This window comes from Lissotriton helveticus, chromosome 1_1 (genome assembly GCF_964261635.1).
Source record: "Lissotriton helveticus chromosome 1_1, aLisHel1.1, whole genome shotgun sequence".
In the NCBI taxonomy this organism is placed as follows: domain Eukaryota; kingdom Metazoa; phylum Chordata; class Amphibia; order Caudata; family Salamandridae; genus Lissotriton; species Lissotriton helveticus.
Genome location: NC_136057.1, coordinates 2,005,360,612 through 2,005,377,688, shown reverse-complemented (window position 1 = coordinate 2,005,377,688; position 17,077 = coordinate 2,005,360,612).

Below are 17,077 nucleotides of genomic sequence, written 5' to 3'. Positions count from 1 at the left end.
CCAGTCAGTTCTTGGTGGTTTCCAGGACAACGCCAAGACTTCCTCCTTCGTTCCGTCTAGGAAATAACTCCAGCCTACAAAAAAAAAAAAAAACAGCGCTCTGTCAAGTAAGGCATTTCTAATTAACAAAGATTGCAGTGGAAGCTCGTCAAAGATTAAACAGGTACTTTTCTGTTCTAATTCCAAAGGCTGATAATTTACCACTTTTACGCTCACAGAGGAAATTTTTCATGGTTCATTTAATAATAGTTTCTTCGTATTTCAAAACTGAGACAAATAAGACTTTTTAAAGTAAAGAGAGAAAGACTAATTTCCTACTCAGAAATAAGTGGACATTTTCTGCTGAAATGGTTTTGTGTTGTATTACTTTTATTTTATGATATTCCTGAAGACAAGAAAAAGGTGTTTTGTTAAGAGCAGTATTATACACATGTGTTTAAGAACGTCACCTGAAGCACGTGATACATTGGGGGATAAAAGGGAAACATTGGCACAGCTATATGTTGGGCGGCAAATTAAAGTGAAAGATATTTTCCCAGAAGAATTGCTGTGTTTACATAGTGGTTGAGATATTGAGATCAGCGCCACAGTCGTGCCAAGATCCTCATCCAGTAGAAGTGTTTTCTTTTTTTTCTTTTGTCCCATTTTCCCCCTTCCCCTGAAGATCTGTTCCTGTTAAGCTGTGTTATACATATGGTTTGACAGGTGTAGATTTTTGGGGGCGTAGAGAACAAGCGTCTCATCTCTCAAATCGAACATCCTCGATTTCAGGTGAGTGGAGACTTGACAACATGTGATAATGAATGTTAGACGATGTCAAGCATTATGATAGAGGTTCCATGTATAAGTTGAGGAGAATGTGTGAGAGGGCATATCCCTAATGGACCCCAAGGGTGAATGAAGTGGACTTGGACAAGGATTGATTAACCTTGCTTATTTGAGATTTGATATGGAGGAATGAGGTACCAGTGTAGAATGCACCCTGATAAATCCAACCTCTGTTCAAGTAAATTTAGTAGACTATCATGTTTGACAGTATCAAATGCAGACGATAAGTCAAGTAGGATAAGATGACACAATTCATTCTGGTCCAACATTTTTAATTACCCACTATGTGAGTGAGTGCTGATCCCGTTCTGTGACCTTGATAGAAACCAGATTGGCATTTGTCAAAGAGAAATGATCAATGTGGTTGCAGAGTTGGATCTGGAGGCATTTTTCTAGGAGCTTTGCCAGAGTGGGAATGTTGGAGATTGGACAGAAATTGTTAAGTTCTGAAAAATCTGCAGTTGGTTTGTTTAAATTAGGGGTTACTTTCCCTGCATTTGGTCAGTCAGGGATATTGACTTTGTTGAGCGAGGCATGTACGATCTCAGTCCATAAAAGGAGAATAAACAACTTGATCTCCTTGTAGATATTCTGAGGTAAAGGATCGATGAAGTTCAATGATATAAGCATGTTGTGAATATCAATTTCATTGAGAGGTGTTAATGTGCGCCAGGAGGCATTATTTTGGGGGGAGATCCCAAGGTGATCAGCAGGATTAGTAGTCTATGAGGTATGCCGCAAGATGTGTAAGATAGCTGGCAGTAGCTCCCTCGCTGACTGCAGATCATTTTTAATTATTTCCGTTTTTCCCAAGAAGAAGGAAGCAAAGTCTTTGCAGTTTGCGAGCGGTATGGCCCAGGCGCCGATGTTATGTACCCCAATGTAGGCTCAAATAGCTAAATCACCTTTCATCTACATTTGTCCTACCTTGCTTTGAATAACAGCTCTAGCACTAACCGTTATCAGATATATGCTAAATAAATGTTGATCGTTTCCTTGAAACTAGCCTCATTTATTATACATGAGGCTTCCTGGACAGTGACTTGCACATAACGTACATCACAGCATGAACATCCTGTGCATAAGTGTCACGGCCATTTTCATACTATGGCAAAAGAACATCTTTATGGTATAAAAGAACCATATCAAACACTAGAAAGACAGAGGAGAAGCTTATACCCTGATACACGACGCTGAGTTCCCTGCATGCTGAAGCTCCAGCACTCAGTGGTATGACATCCCCAGCGGGGTATCCAACTCGAGACCAAGATGGGGTCTCTTGTTTTCTCACATCAGGTAATGGGATTGGCTCTTTCCTAGGGCATTCTTTGCTTTACACCGACATACATGCCAAGTGCATTTAAGGAGGGTTTGCATCGTAGGAGTATGCTTGATTACTGCCATTTACCTATATTCACTGTTTTAGCACCATGGGAAAATTCTACCTTTTATTTACTCTGTTGGTGCTTGTAATCATATACATATGTTTCTTCTAATGATTGTCGCAGCAAACATGTTTTATACTAGAATGACGCAGGTTCAATAAATGTTGACTGAAAATGTCCCCACTGTTTATTCTGTGTACCTCTCTGGGATCAACTGAGTAAATGTCACTGAGCGAAAAGTACTGTACTGTTTCCATGATCCCTAAAGGATCAAGGGTTGTCATGTTTGATAGCTGCCAGAAACTATTAGCTCCTTGGTAAGGTTAGGTGTCTTATGGTGGCACTGCGAGTTAGCTGGTAGAAAAGCTAACATTTCCTGTGGGGTGTCCAGAATCAGTGTGAGCACCAATCCCTTAGTTTATGTTGTCTAAAGGGGCAAATCTATGTATTTTTAGGAACTACACAATACTGAGAGGGTTTGGTAGGTTAAGCGATTGTTGCTTGGAAATTTCAACAAGTTTTTTGGGTTGATTTCTAGCTTTGTCAAGCTGCGTTCTAAAGAAGCTGATTTTTGAGCTTCATATTTTTATTTCTATATGTAACGCTCACTGATCGTAAGCGTTTTAGGTGCTCCATGGAAGGCGAGGATCTCCAGGTTCTTTCCACTAATCTCAGATTGCATCTTTTAGTATTAAGGTTGTCATTGAATCAACTTTTAGTGATTTTGGTGCACAGGTATTTTAGTTAAAGGGAGAGATTGAGTCAAGCATGTTCAAGATAGGGGTATTAACGTGCTCTGTGAGGTCATGAACATCTACCATGTCCATCTGGGGAGTCATGCAGCTATAATATAAGAAGGTCTCAGTGGAGTTCTTGGACCTCCACTATGTGGAACTTCACGAGGTGCCCAAGAAACTCTTCCGTGCTACACCGTGTTCCGCAAGCTTTAGAGTGTGTTACGTTGTGCCCGTTTGTGCTGTTCTTTTGTGTCAGGTGTTTGTGCAGCGCAAGAGGGCACTGCTTATTTTTGCCACTTGAGTAGAGGTTCTTCTCAAGCTGCAGCTTCCTCAACATGAACAGAAGGTTTTGAACACGAGCGGTAGCAGTCATATGCGACCACCCATGTTGAGAACTCTTTCCAAAAGGTGGTCTGAAGTAAGATTTTCTCCACCGGCACTCGACTAATTAATGTTGGTGAGTGTGAGTGAGAAAAAAAAATCAGCTGCGCGAAGTGTAGTTTTTCAGAACTTGATGCACTACGCTGTTTGTGGAGGGGAATAAACTCAGCAAACACCGCAAGCGGAGCGGAATTTCACACCCACGCTTAGTTGTAACTGAGGATATATAAATCTTTAGGGTTTATGTTGCATAAGCTTCTTGTCCACTGTTTTGGCTTTTTTAGATAAGCTCTTTTCAGGATCACAACCACATTGATGAGAAAGGTGACACTGTAGTGGTCTTTCCAATTGCAAGGGACAATGGAATCCAATGTGATGTTGTCCGTTTTTGCAATGATAAGTTCTCACACTTGTTTTGAGTAGGCTGTTACAAATTTGGGTCAACCCAAAGTCAGATAGAAAGAATTTGAAGCTGTTCACTGCATGGTCATCCAGGTCATTCTAGTGAAAGTTGAAATCCCCGAGAAATATCGGGCTAACTTGATGATCATCGTTGGTTGCGCTGACTTCTATTAGTTGCTCAACAAAAGGTAGATTGTCTCCAGGACAATGTCAGATCGCGTGAAGTTTGCAAATGATTATAAAGTTGTTAGCGATATTGATGCAAAGATATTCGCAAGTGGGGAGATAAGGTGTTTCTGACTGATTCACAGAGAGTGTGTTAGAGTAGATGCAGGCTACTCCCTCGCTAGGTCTGTTAGTTCTATCTAGTCTAATGATGCCGTGACTGGAGGGGACTAGTAAGTTTACAATTGGGTGATTAATTGCTTAGTCAGGTTACTGTAAGGACAATGATATTGAACTCATGTGTGAGGATGAGTTCATAAATATCAGATGCATGACTGACCGTTGATTTGCAATTTAGATGCATACATATCAGGTGGTTATTAGTGTGGACAGTGGCATGCCAGGTGAGGTTAAAATGCTTGAGATTACTGCTCTCGAGTTGGAACTAGGATCTCGGTAGAGGTTAGCCTGAATGGATTGGATTTGACTTTGAAGGACCTGGTTGCTATATTAGTGGGGAAGTATGATGGACACTCATTCAATTTCATGGATTGAGAGGGAGTGTTAGAGAGGGGTCTGGATTTCCAACTAAGGTGATGTGTGTGAAGGATATGGGCAGGCATCCTGACGGTTATGGAACTGTTGGGCCTTTGATTGGGCCTCTGATTGAGCAGCAACTCTGTCGTAATGGATATAAGTCTCTGTAGTTCATTCTTGAGATGGAGAAGGTTAAGTGAATTCTCGCATGGCAAGATTCCAAGGAGGCTTGGTGGTGGGTGGTCATGGGTTGGGAGGTGAGGCCAGGTTGAGAGCAGGAGCCAGGAGTGGGGGAATGGTGAATTTCTAGGTCATGAAGGTCTTACAGAGGTACAATCTGTTCACGGCTGGACTGGGAACTGAAACCGGCCCTGGCAAACTGCTCGGTTGGGCCCTTGGGGGGGCTGAGAGGTCCTGCCGAGCTGTTTGCAAGGGCCGGTTTTGGCCGATTCTGTTACCGGGTGCCGAAATTGCCATCCCCCAGTAACAAAAATGTCCCCCTCTTAGGGGCCCAAAACCCGCCCCCAACCTGGCGGCTCACCGGGAAAATGCCCGGTGCCCGCCATGGCCAGTCCCATCCTGAATCTGTTTTGGGGAGGAAATAGAGGGAAGGAGAGTTAGGGGGCATTATGTGTAAATGAAAGACCTAGGCGGCAAGAGGTTAGTCCTGTTAGAGGATATGGATTATAATGTGATTGACATCTGGGCACAGGGGGCAGATGTGGGAGTACAGGAGGGACTAATACAGGAGAGTTCGGGGGACAGAGGAGTGGTTGTGAGGGAGGGATTAGGTCCTTGAATGAGGTAATCTGTGCTAGTTGTACTAGGGGCATACGGTGTCTGTGGTCTGGGTCGGCACATTACGTGGGGAGTCTCAGACCATGCAGGATACATAGAATCACAGGTAAGGATGGCAGGTGAAGAGCCTAGGCTGGCAGTGGGGTATAGGCTGAGTTATTCTGGGATAAGCATGAGCGTTACTAGGGGTGCAAGAGCGAAACAAGAGGACCTAGAGTGACTTTGGATGAGGGATGAGATGTTATTGTTCCCAGCCCTTTTGATGTTAGGAAATATCTGTCCAATATTGCTAGCTTGTCATTTAAATATTGAATTAGAATGTTCCATTTGTTTCATAGGATATAGTAATGTTTACTCTGCTGCTGTCTAAGATAGTGGGGTGTTTTCCTGGAGTTGGTAATCCCGAGCAAGGAATAAAGTGAATTCCTCCATTGTGCACATTATTTTGTGTAAAAGATGAGGTCACTAATTAACTTTCCCTTACTAAAGCAGATGAATGGCTCAGGGATTAGGTTTAAGGGAGTATTTGAGGAGTCTGAGAGATTAGGAGGGTACATAATTGCGAAGTAAATAAGACCCGTAGGTTTTAATTTTAGATCACTTGCTCTAGGAGAGATAGGGTACATGATGGGTGAGCAGGTAACTCCCAGGGGGTAGGAGGGGTAGATGTCCAAAAGGAAGGTTCCAGGTTGCTCACCTATGCCATAGGGTACGGGAAGAGTTAGGAGAATGCCTAGGCCTGCATGTGTTCTTAGTTGTGGCCATATCTTCTTGCTTGCTGTTGCTTGTTGACCATGCTGCTGGTGTTCATTTTGCGCAGTTACTCCTTTTTTCCAGTTTTCAAAGAAAGATCGATAGGAGAGGGCTAATATTGTATTTGTTTATTTTTTTACTTCCCTTTATATCAGTTTAATATTATGTTTGAGGATCATTGTAGTGTTTGTACATTTTTCACCTGAAACCTCCTTACCTCTCAATGGGTTACCCATAGTCCCTAGTATCCCCTAGTATACCAGAAATTACTTTTCTAAGTTTCTTCTTTTTTAATTTGTAATATAATAATGTTTTTTTTTTAAAATATTTTTTCATCATCCATTCACCACCTGCCTGCTAGGCACACAGTCACACAACAGCATTCATGTTTTTATTAATATTATTCCATTTCCCCTGGATCCCCTGCTTGCCATATGTGCACACACACTAGCATTCATTTGTTAAGAATTATTCCATTTCCCCAGGGACCCCCTTGCCTGCCACACCAGCATACTTTTTAAGCATTATCCAATTTCCCGCTGCACCTCCTTGACTTGGAAATTAAATATTATGTCCTAGTAATGTGATTTGACTTTGGAATGGATGCACTATTATTGTTAATTATTTCGGATAATAATGATAGCTTAGGTAACCACGCTAAATTATATTGTCTTTGTCTGTATTCAAACTGCAACAATGTCATGTTTCACTAAATGTGTTTCCTGCTTGTTTACTTTTAAGTGCCCAAGAGAACATCACCCACAAGACTGCCAGACAGTCCTGTGAGTCCTCCAATCACTTCCGCTTGTGCGGCTAAGAGCCACTGCCTACTGACGGCTTCAAAATTGCACCAAAGAAATGTTCTACCCAAAAAATGGCAAGTGAAGAGGAGAAGAAGGCGCAAATTTGAAACACTGGCAAGTGGGCCAAAACCTAAGCCCAAGGCCATGTCTCTCAGCGAAGCAGCCACTGCAATCATGTCTAAAACGACCAGCAGTGACATTGGATTGGATTTGTCTCTTTCATAAATTAGTACCCAATCATTGCAGGAAAGACAGAAAGTGGGCAACAGCCACAGCCAGCAATAGGTCTTTCTGAATTAGGAGCAGAACAGCAGGTTGAGTTTCCTGCTGAGCTAGAACCTTCTGTTTTACAACCATTGACTTCGAGATCTCCAGCAGGAAAAAGGAAGGTTACTCCCCCATCCTCTTTCAGCCCTCTTTCTGATGATCTGAACAAGGAGTGAACCCCAAATGAATAAGAGACATGCCAGGAGAGGCTGAGGAAAAGGAAAGTTCCTAAAAGCCTTATAACTATGAGTGGAGATGTGGAGGATGATAAGCCAGTCATCATCATGAAAGCTGACCCTGAGGAGCCCCATATTGCCTCTCCTGTTGAAAGTACTCTGAGAGATGTGGCACCACCGCCAGCGGTTCATATTTGTTAGGCCACTGCTAAGACCTGCATCCAATATTACCTCAGTAGTACACACTGCAGAGAGACAATTGTCGACACACCCACCTACCTTCAGTTCTTCGGGCATTGGTAGTGGCAACAGTGTCCCACTGGAAAAGTACCCCTCCCCAGTTTGGGACTTCTTTCTGATTAGCAAGCTGGAGGAAAGCATTGCAATACGCTCAGTTTGCCATGCAAAGGTTCGTTGAGTTAGGCCTGGTTTACCCTATGGTACTGGAGGTCAATGAATCCATATGAAAAAACGCAATCTACTGGAAGGTGCCCCTTAAAAATATTGTGGTGGTGGTGTAGGTAGTGAGAGAGGAGAATCGCTTGACTGATAATGCAAGGCTGCAAAAAGACATTGGGCCTGATTCACAAAATTAAACTGAGATGAAAGTGTAACTTTACGACTTTAGGTATTCATAAAGGGCATTTACGAGTAGTAACTGCCCTTTGTAAATATCGAAAGTCGTCAATTAGACTTTCGTCTCATTTTACCTTTGTGAGTGGGGCCCATATTGTCATCCAAGGAGTACATCTGTGCCACAATACTTGATCCATGATACGGGAAAAAATTGTAGAGCTTTAATTCATTTTAGAAGGGGATGTTTCACAATATAAAATAAGGATTGTTGAGAGAGCCAGAGCCCTGGAAGAACAACAGCTGTAAATGAGAGTCCCACTCCCTGAAAGAAGTTCTGGGATATCAACTTCAACTTCAGAAAGGGCAGTCCTGTTGTCTCACAGTCACCAACGCCAGCAACAACAATGGGAACACAATAATACGCCATAACTTCTGCATTTGCTTGGAATCAAGCGGCAGGTTTTAAGTCCATTGCAGAGGGGATGGCAAAAGAGGCCGAACAAATGGCAGCACCCATGATCATTGAGAGGATGTGCAAGGGGTATCTGGAAGACCCAAAAGAGGTATATGTGGTTCAAAAACCTTTTGGTGTATTGTAACGAAAGATGCGTCAATGGCCAGTGCTCAGCAGGCTGGAAATAAAGTATATGGCTTGTCCAGTAGCCAATGTGTCTGTCAAGTATGTGTTCAGTGCGGTGGCACACTAGTCACAGTGACAAGGACAAGTCTCTTACCTCAAACATGGAGAGATTGACCATGATCAAAATGAACCAACACTTTATACCACCAATTTACACTGTTCCTGAAATGCCACAGGAGGGGGAGGAGGGTGATTATTCAGACTCAGAGTGTGTTAGCTAACCAACTTCTGGGCGAACTACCTGAGTTTGAGGATAAACTCTACTTCCTTGACTGAGTAGGCCACCATAGAACTGTTTATTGTCGAACTGTTTTGACTAAAACAAATGGATATACCTGGGGAATATTATATATTTTGATTTTGTGAGTCGAACAGACTTATGCAGCCCCACTGTTTTTGGCACATGTATGGCTGATTGGATTTGGGCCAGTTTACTGTGAAGAAGCTTCTCCCCCATTCTCTTCAAGGACATTGGAGAGAAAAGGCCTGCCTCCATCGCATGCATATCCTTTTTTCATCCGCTAGCAGGACTGTTCCAGAGCATTTGTTTTACAACCCAGCCTAATGTGTATAGCCTGCATCAAAGAGGAGATACAATTGTGTACCGCAGTGCTTGGACTAGAACAGGTAACTATGGCAACAATGAGTGGTATAATTTTGAGGGATTGCTAGTAATGATTGAGGATTCATGTGGTGGTAGACAGTGAGGGAAGGTGTTCAACTAATGTGTAAGCTTGATTGTGATGAACCACAATGTTTGAGGCCTGATGAGTGATCATTTTTTCCTGAAGGTGATTGGCCCTTCCCCTTTGACATTTATGAGTTTTATTCTGGTTTTCAATCTTCAAAGACCAGACCAGTCAGTTTAGTTAACTGTTAGAGCTGGCATCTTTTGGCGTGTTTCCCCAGCCTTTTTGCTTTCTGAACTCCTGGTTTTGAAGGTGTGCTGAACTTTGTTTTTGATGGTTTAGTCTCTGCTCACTTTCTCGCTGTTGTTCAGTATTAAAATGGTTCCTGCTATAAATTGTGTTTACAGATTGGTGTTTCCATAATTGGCTTATTTGTTTTACTCCGAAGTCCCTAGTACAGTGCACTGTGTGTGCCCTGGGCCTGTAAATCAAACGCTGCTAGTGGGCCTGCAGCACTAATTGTGCTAAATGTAAATGTAAATGTAAATGTAAATGTACAGGAATTTATATAGCGCAAATCACCAAGCGGTCTCTAAGCGCTTGCTTAGGGAACCCGTCCTGGTATTCCCCTGAGAGATAACCCCGGCAGGGTATCCACAAGGTGAAAGCCAGGCATCCCGCCGCGAGGGGCCGTTGTGGAGATTAAGCAAGCTATTGCCCAGAGTCGCAGAGTGTGAACCCATGAATTGAGTAGGCACTGGAGCGAGAATTGTCGAGTCCATGGACATTTTAGGACTCAAGAACCCGCCGAGCCGGGAATTGAACCCTGGTCCCGGGCTGACCTCTGCTTCCAGGTCTGCCTCCTCTAACCAGTGAGCCACACTTCTCCACCTACCCACATAAATAGCCTTCAAAGGGTTCTCAGACCTGCCACTGCAGTGTCTGTGCACTGTCTTCACTGCCATCTCAACCGGGCAAGTGTGCATACTTGCGGTGCCCTTACCTTAGCTTTTCCTACACATAAGACATCCCAAATGTAGCTAAGATACCCCTATGGGCATGGGTCAGTGTGGGTGAAAGGTAGGACATGTACTTGTGTGTGCTACATGTCTTGAAAGTAAAATACTGTGCATATCATTTTTCACTATTGCAAGGCTATCTTTCTCAAATATTAACATGGGAATTGTCTTGTAACACCTTACAAGCATAACTTTCCATTGGGAGAAGATAGAGATCTAGAGTTTAGGCTTCCTAACCTCAGCATTTAAAAATACATATTTTATTGAAGATGATTTTTATGTTGTGCCTTTAAAAATAACCATTTAAGAAAGTGGCCATTTTCTTGCTTCACCGTCCTATGCGCCTTTGCCCTTTTCTGTATTTCCCATCTGGGTTAAGAGTGACAGAAGCTGGAGATGCGCATTCCCTCTAGAAAGACCCAAGGGGGAAGTTGAGTTGCATCCTGCCATTCGTGGGTGACTCAAGGCAAGGTTCAATAGACCTGGCTGTATTAGAGTAGTGGGAGTTTTTGCTCACACATGAAGGAACTGTGGCTGCCTCTCACAAAGCTGTCTCCCCCTCCTGAAGTGAACTTGGCCTGAGCTAGGCATAACTGGTTTACGTACGCCAGGGGAATTTAGGTGGTACCAACTTCAAAGGGAAATGTGGTGTAAATATTGGGCCTTGACCCCAGGACTTTAGAACTCTTTAGGATCAAAAAACCTGCCAAAAAGAAGAGCTGGAATAGCTGTGAGGAGAGACTACCACTTTGCTGTGTGTTTTGCTTTGTTGCCCTTCAGTGGCTGCATCTGTCCTGGGCAGTGAAAGGACTACACTGGACTTTCTACAAACCTCTTTTTCTGAGTGTCTCCAAGGGCTTGAGGTAGAACTCTGTTCAAGATGTCTCAGAAACAGCAAAGGCTTCACCTTCCTCTCGGTACCTGCATCTGGAACTGTGGGTTTCACATACCACAGAGGGAAAAATCAATCCGGCTCCCTCAACAACGCCGCTGCCAGCTCTGTGACCTCATCCACCGACGCCAGTGAGCCACTGCTTGCACCGGGATGTATGGGCACCACACTCCGCACTGCCTTGCTTCACACCGCTGCCCAGGTCTTGTCAATGAAAACGCTGCAAGCTGACTTTGATTCCGCTGCCTGCACAGTGGTTATGGGGTATCACTAGTAAGTTACATGATGCACCACCCCGTCCCACACCGTAGCCTTGGTCCACTGACTCCGACGCCATCGACTCCAGTTCGTCTGCTAACAAAAGCACTTCCAAAACGATGACTCTGCTGCCTGCAATGTGACCTACCATCACCGTGATGAGCACCACCCAGTTCACACCGCATCACAGGGCTCAGCGACACTGCTGGACACTGTCACTGAGCCACTGTCTGCAACGCAATCTGAGGTCACTGGCCACCGAACTGCTGCACTTCGCACCGCAGTCCTCATGTCCATCGACGCCAACACTCCCATCGTCAACTGAACGGAGTTCAGTCTTCAACGTGTGTGACTTTAACCACATCGCTGCTTGGTAGTTTCCCTTGCTGTGCTGGACAGCAACGAAAACGGGTGTGGTCATGACGAGCTCAGCTCGTCATGAGCACCTGCGAGGTATATGCCATGACGAGCTGAGCTCGTCATGAGCATGGAAGGGGTTATGAGCCCAACAAATCTAGCATCGACTTCCGGAATTGATGCCTGCTGATGCCAGAGCTCATTGCGAGGTTCCTGACACTGTGCAGGTCTCCCCAACACTCTAGTAGACCTGCGACACTGCAACACCATGGCCAGCCTGAACTGTTGGATTTGTTTGTTCACGATACTGTAATAACCTCAGATGGAGCTATCGACATCAAGGAATTGTATTTAAAGTCTATTTTTTGCATTGTTCATATCTTGATATCTGCATGTTGGATTTTTATCATTTTGGTCTTTTTTACACAGATACATATTGACTATTTTTCTAAAACTGGTCAGGTGTCCATTTGTTTGTTTTCACTATATTACTGTGTTTTATATGAAAATGCTTTAAACATTGGATCTGATATAAGCCTAACTCCCCATGCTAAGGTACCAAAGGGGTGATAAGGATTTATTTTAGAAGTGTAACTCCCTTATCCTGACTAGGAAGAAGGGTCCCTACTCGAACAGGGTAACAACCTGCCAACTATAGACACCCATTTATAACATTGATAGCAGCGGTTGGATAGGACTTGTGTGTGTACTTGAACTACAGTGATAGGTGTACACTACTACCATATCGCAGAATACTACATACCACACATACTGTTTTCTTTTTGGTCTATTTTAGTATTTCCATCTTTTTGAACATCTGCATCATGTCTGAATCAACAGCATAATCGGTTGCATCCGTAGAAGTTGAGTTTGGAGTAAAGATTGGAAACCTACAACGTGAGGGAATTGGTAGCTGTGCACAGCAACCTGAAAGTCCACATCAAAGGCCTCACCAGGAAAGAGAAGCTACAAAGGGTGCTGAGGGCATGGGTAGCAGCCCGAAAAGCCAGTGCGTAATCTGAAGTTCCTAGTGGGGAGGCCCATACGCCAATTCAAAGGGCGGATGTGCTTTTGGGAGGGGAGGGACCCCCCAAGCCAGACAGCAGTGGTCTGCCCCTAGAAGAGCTGGAGGGCAGGCAGGAGGCAAGAGTTTGAACTAGAAATAATCCAGTTGGAAAATGAAAGGGATGACAAAAGAATAGCCATGGAAGAAACGAAGTTGATCTTAGATAAGGAGCGTAGCATCAAGGAGCTGGAGTTAAAGAGTAGGTCCAGCACAAACTTTGGCACTCAAATAGAGTAGTACATATTCCCAAAAAAGTAAGAAGAGAATATAAGAAGGGAGCTGACATACAAGGGTGGTTTCAGGCCTATGAAGCAGCCATCCACATGAATGGGATCCCTGAGAAGAATTGGGGAGCAGGATTGTGGAACCACTTTGCAGGGGAGAGAGACACATTGTTAGTGCTGGATGAGGGGTACAACTTCACCTACACTGGCATAAAAGAGGCTCTTCTCACCAGGTATGGTCTCACTCATGATAAGAACAGTGATCAGTTTAGGTCCAGTGGAAGAACCAATGCACACACTTTTGGTAGAATGTGTATAGTGTTTTTGCAGATCATTGGATGGTTGAGTGACGGGCAGTTATGTGACAGTTTTCAGGGGCTCTACAATATGATTGCACTGGAGCACTTGTCTAGTCTTTGTTTTGCAGTGCTGCACCAGGACTTGACTGATAGTAAGGTGACTAGGGTGAGGAAGCTTGCTATGGAGGTGGACCACAGGGTGAGTATCAGGGTCAATAAAAAGGTGCATGGGGAGACTCTGACAAAGGTGGGCATGGTCTCCGGCAGAAGAGTAGGGGAGAAACGGGTAAAGAAAATGAGTTCTCTAAAAAGCCCCAAACTAGTAGCCAGGGCATGGATTTCCATCCCTCATGAGAAAGAAAACCATGGGTCTCTTCAGGAAAGTCAGCACAGACAGGACCCCGTAAGTGCTATGCATGTGACCAGGTGGCCCACATGAAGAGAGATCCCAAATGCACCAAGGGGGCCCAGCCATCCATCAGTGGACAGTCAAATATGTTGGCCACTGTAGCACAGGGGGAGGAGGGGACACAGAGGAGGGGGGAATCCTACAGAAATGACCCTTGTCTTACTAGGGGATAGTGAGATGGTCCCAGGAAGCCAGGTACCTGCAAACACTGCAAAGTACAGCACAACTGGGAGAAAGGTAGAGGCTATCAGAGATCCTGGAGCCAGTGTGAACTCAGTTCAGTGTCACCTGGTATCTGAGGAGCAAGTAGTCCCTGGGCCATCCACCAATTATTTGCTATAGACAACTCAGAGCACCAGTGTAAGTTGGTACAGGCTCCGTTGAGTGGGGGGGTCTCAGATCCCTTCATGGTGGTTGTGATCCCTACCGTGCCTCTAGATTGTCTGCTAGGTAATGGCCTGGAACAGTTCTTGTGGAAGGATGTGGAGCTCAGGTCTCAGTTGGAGATCCTTGGGTTGACAGAGTGGGCATGTATGACCACTCGGTCCATGGCAGCCAGAAAGTGTAATCAGAAGGTCCTGGAGCCTGAAACAGTGCCCCAGAATCTTGCCAAGAGAAAGGGCAAAGGGCGCAGGAAACCCACCCCCAAAGTTCCAACAGTCTGAAAGGCGGCTGACCTCAAGTGGGATGCCCGGAACCTACAGAGGTGCAAGTGGCTGAACTGGTTGACTTGTCTGAGCTGACCTATTGGCAGCAAGAAGGGGGTCCTACCAGGGAGAGGTCTGCAGGGAGCAGGGAAAGTGCTCTTCTCCAGAGGGTTTGCGACAGCAGGCTATAAACCAGGCAGCTGATCATCAGTCTGGATCACACATGATCTACTGAGAGAATGACCTCCTATACAGCTAGTCTAAGGTTGCTGAACCTTGGTCAGCCAGTTTGCTGGTGGAACCTCAGCGCTTCAGGACCTTCCTACTGGGTCTGTCTCACGATGTGCCTTTGGCAGGACATTTGGGCAGTACAAAACCTTTGACAGGATTGTCACCCACTTCTTTTGGCCTCAAATACAAATGCAGTCTTACACTCATTGTAGGTCTAGCCAAACTTTCCAGGCAAGTGGTAACAGTGAGAACGTGTTCTCTCCAACCTTTTCAGCTGTAGGCACCCCTTTTGAGTGGGTGATTTTAGACCTTGTGGGGCCTCTGGACCCTAAGATAGCGATGGGCAACAGGTAGAACCTGATCTTGGTAGACCACGTCACCCACTACTTGGAGGCTATCACTCTGAGGACAACAACAGCACCCATGGTGGGCTAGGCATTGAGAGGTGATATCCGACCAAGCTACCAATTTCATATCCAAGTATATGACATCCCTGTGGGAGGAGTGTGGTGTATCTACAAGTTTACCAATCCTTACCACCCCCAAGCAAATGTTTTGGTGGAGAGATTCAACCAAACTCTGAAGGGCATGATCATGGGTCAGACCAACCCCATGAGACATAATTGGGGCATCCTCTTGCCATGCCATCTCTTAGCTTACAGGGAGGTACTCCAGAATTCATTAGGGTTCAGTCCCTTTGAGTTGCTGTATGGGCATCCTGTAATAGATCCTCCTAGTTTGGTGAAAGAAGGGTATGAGACAGACCCCAGGACCCCTTCCCAGAAAGCATTTAGTTAATGCTAGGCTTTAGGAACCAGATTAGGCGCATCAGGAAACTCGTCCTGGCAAACCCGGAAGACAGTCAGGAAGAGATGAAGCCTTGGCATGACCAGAATGCCACTTTGGTAGAGTTTCAACCTGTTCAGAAAGTGTGGCTCTTGGCCCCTGTAGATTCTTGCACTCTGCAGGACAAATTGACTGGGCCTTTTGAGGTGGTGGAGTGCAGGAGTGATGTCACCTACCTGGTGAATTTGCAGACTCCCAGGAACCCTGTGAAGGTCCTACATGTGAACAGCATGAATCCTCACTTTGAGAGGTCGGAAGTAAGCATGGTCTTGGTGACAGATGAGGGGCTGGAAGGGGAGAGTGAACATCTCCCTGACCTCCTGTCTACCAAGGAGTGCGATGGGTTAGTGGAAGGTTTGAACCTCTCTCCTACACTGACCCCAGAGCAGCAATGTACTGTTGCCAGCTGTTGGAGCAGTTTGCCAAGCTGTTCTTCCTGACCCCAGGTGTAATCCACAGGCGTACCCATGATATGGACAAGGGTGAGACTACTCCCGTAAAGCGCACAATATATAGCCAGCATCAAAGAAGAGGTTTCTAGTTACTGGTGGTAAGGATGATAGAGGCATCCTACGGTCCTTGGGCCAACCCAGTGTTCTTGATCCCATAAGGCTACTGTTCCCTGTGCCACTCCTGAACTTCGGCTATGTGTGGACAACCGCAGGCTCAATGCCGTCACCAGGACTGACACACACTACATCCCCAGAGCAGATGAGCACATAGATAGGTTGGGAGCTGCCAAATTCCTCAGAATGTTTGATTTAATGTTCGGGTATTAGCAGAATGCCTAAACTAATGAGGCAAAGGAGATGTATGCATTCTCAAATCCAGAGGGTCACTACCAGTTCTGGGTGATGCTCTTTGGGTTCAAGAATGCCCCACCACCTTCCAGAGGTTGGTCAACCAGGTGTTGACTAGTCTGGAGGATTTCAGTGCTGCCTACCTGGATGGCATTGCAGTGTTCAGTTTCAGCTGGGAAGTTCACTTGCACCACCTCTTGAAAGTGTTGAAGGCCCTGCAGAAGGCAGGCCTCATGATCAAGGCCAGCAAGTGCCAGTTCAGGCAGGGGTATGTGGTGTACTTAGGGCACCAGGTAGGCAGTGGTCAGGTACCACCCCTGCAGCCTAAGATTAACACTATTCTGGCTTGGGAGAGGCCTCAAGGCCCAGACAGAGGTTAGGGCCTTTTTAGGCCCACTGTCATGGGCTATGGCACCATTGTTGCCCCTTTGACTGAGCTGACTTCCATGAAGCAGCCCAGGAAGGTGATCTGGACCGATGACTGCCAGACCGCTTTTCATGCCCTGAAGGTCGCTATGTGCACGGCTCCAATACTCAAGGCACCTGACTTCTCAAGGGAATTTATTTTGCAGATAGATGCTTCAGAGCATGGTGTGGGAGTGGTGCCCTCACAACTGAATGAAAAGGGCCTAGACCAGCCTGTAGTCTTTCTTAGCAGGAGACTACTCCCCAGGAAAGAGTTCCAGAGAGCGAGACCCTTTTGCTCTGATCTGGGCCCTAAAGAAGCTACGGCCCTACTTGTTTGGGACTCACTTCTGAGTTTAGACCGACCAAAGGCCCCTCAAATGGATAATGCAGGTGAGGGGGGAAACCCCAAAACTGTTAAGGTGGTCCATCTCCCTACAGTGAATGGACTTTACGATGGAAAACCTCCCTGGCACAAAACACGCCAAGGCTGATGGTCTGTCCAGGTTCTTCTGCCTTATTGGAGAGAACTCCAAGGTGGGCAGGT